Source organism: Formica exsecta, unplaced genomic scaffold (genome assembly GCF_003651465.1).
Source record: "Formica exsecta isolate Colony F162 unplaced genomic scaffold, ASM365146v1 scaffold780, whole genome shotgun sequence".
Classification (NCBI taxonomy): Eukaryota; Metazoa; Arthropoda; class Insecta; order Hymenoptera; family Formicidae; genus Formica; species Formica exsecta.
Genome location: NW_021853549.1, coordinates 13,350 through 15,622, shown reverse-complemented (window position 1 = coordinate 15,622; position 2,273 = coordinate 13,350). Strand labels below are relative to the sequence as shown.

The window sequence follows — 2,273 nt, the reverse complement described above, 5'->3', positions numbered from 1 at the left end:
AAGGACTAAAATTTCTTTATTCTGATTGGTCAAATTTCAATCTTGAATCTTGAATCTCAATCTTCAATGCGTAGTCTGATACGGGCATTAGAAGGACGGGGCGTCGGCACTTTCTGCGGCCTACCCTTAGAAGGGCTAGCGCGCTTATGTAGTCTGAAGACCGTGCGTATAGGTGGAGTCGGCGCGACACTGACGGAAATCGTAATAGGGCTCTACAATTATAATGCGCGGTATATACAGTGCGGTCTTACGATACAAACAGGTCGTATCGTTACAAGTACAAATGTATATTGTTTTTATTAATTCTATTTTATGTTTATAATTATAATACAGTTTATAGTATAATAGTCTTTTATTTTGTACCTACAAATCTCAATTTATCTTTCTTTCAAAATTATCATGAGCAATTATTTCCATCAATCTGTTTCTCTTAATATTTCCTTCTTCCTTCAAGTTATTAGTGATTTCTAGCGGTTCCATTACATGCAATATTTCAGGAACAACAATAGGGATTTCAATATGATCTTTCCGTAATAAATATATATTATGCAATACGCAACAAGTAACTATATAATAAGGAATTAGATTTGTTCTTGTCATAGGCAATTTATCTAATAAATATCGCCATCGTCCTTTTAATAATCCTATTGATCTTTCTACAATCATTCGAGCAGATGACAAACAATGATTAAATTTTTTTTGTTTTCTAGTTAAGTGACCATTATCACAGAATGGCACCATAACATTTTTTGGATATTGTATGCTGCATCGCCTAATAAATGACTATCGTCAGGAAAATATTCTGGAGTACAATATTGTTGCACTCCAGAATAAAGAAATACGCGCATATCATGAACACATCCTGGCATTCCAGCAAATACGTGAATAAAAAATAAATCACTTTTACATATTACCTAAAAAAACACAATTTATTATGTACAACAGTTTACTAATTAGTTACCAAAATACAAACTCTATAATATATATTTATTATTTCTTGATATAAAAATATGATGATATAGGTAACATATTTATTCTTACCTGTCATTGTACGGAAAATCTGCCTTTTCTATTTATATAACTATTGGGGTCTTCTTTCGGCCGAGAAATGTTTATATGTGTTCCATCAATAACGCCCATAACTTTAGAAAATTTATATAATCTCTCAATGTTTATCCAAGTGTTTTCAGCTTCTTCATAGATAGGCCATCTAATAAACTGATTTCGAATACTATATATTGCTTGAACTATTCTCTTCACACTAAACCATGCAGTTGATTTAGATACATCAAATCGTTCACTTACGGAACGGTATGAATCTGGTGTTGCTAAGACATAAATAGCAATTAATAATTGTTTTGTAACATCAATCCGTTCTCTTCCTTTAAATGAAATATTATCCAATTGTGATCCAATTAAGTATAGTAAAAGATGAAAGGTATTACATTCCATTCTGTAATAAAAAGATATATTGTATGGTAATGTATGCAATATTTACTTTTATTTCTTATAGAAAAGTACTAGCTATTTGATTAAATATTTATTTTGTGCTTTTAAAGTACTAAAATAGAGTATTTAAATATTCAATTTTAGTACTTTAAATACACAAAATAAGTATTTAATCAAATAACTGTATTTTCTATAAAAGATGTACAAATATAGCGTATATATACTAACCTAAAATGTGATTTAAATTTGATATCTGTGTATAGTGCAACAACATGCTCCAAATAATTTCTAATTTTTGGTACTCTTCTTTTATTTTTGTTATTATTCATTATAATATTTAATAAATCTTCATTGTCATCACTGTCACTCGATGAAGCAGATAGTAGAGGATTCGCAAATAATATTGTCAAGCAAAATATATTCTTCCATAATTACTGCTGATCACTTTTTATTCTATTAGCCTAATTTAATCAAAAGAATCAGTTAAACATACAATTTTTTTCAAAATTGTTTTTGCGATTGCTTGGGACCATTTCAGCGGTTTTACGTTTTACTGGCGTTTACTGGCAGTAAAATCGGAACGCAGCACCAGTAATTTTCACTGCTGCCAACTACACTGTTTTTACTGGCAGTAACTAAACCTATTTTCGAACACATACTATGTCAACCAGCGAAAGCTGGCCATACTGGCTACACCGCCGCCGCCGCTAACTGCCTGCCGCCACTGCCGAACACTGCCGCCACCAGCAGCTAGACGGTCAATACCATCAACGGCCATCAGCGAGACGACGGACCAGGACGAGACACCGGGGGACACAACACCC

General features: G+C 32.4%; 1 pseudogene; it reads right to left on the bottom strand.

The window, feature by feature from the left end:
• Window positions 1-372: 372 nt before the first annotated feature.
• LOC115243990 lies at window positions 373-1,715 on the bottom strand (annotated as a pseudogene).
• Between the last annotated feature and the right edge of the window lie 558 nt (window positions 1,716-2,273).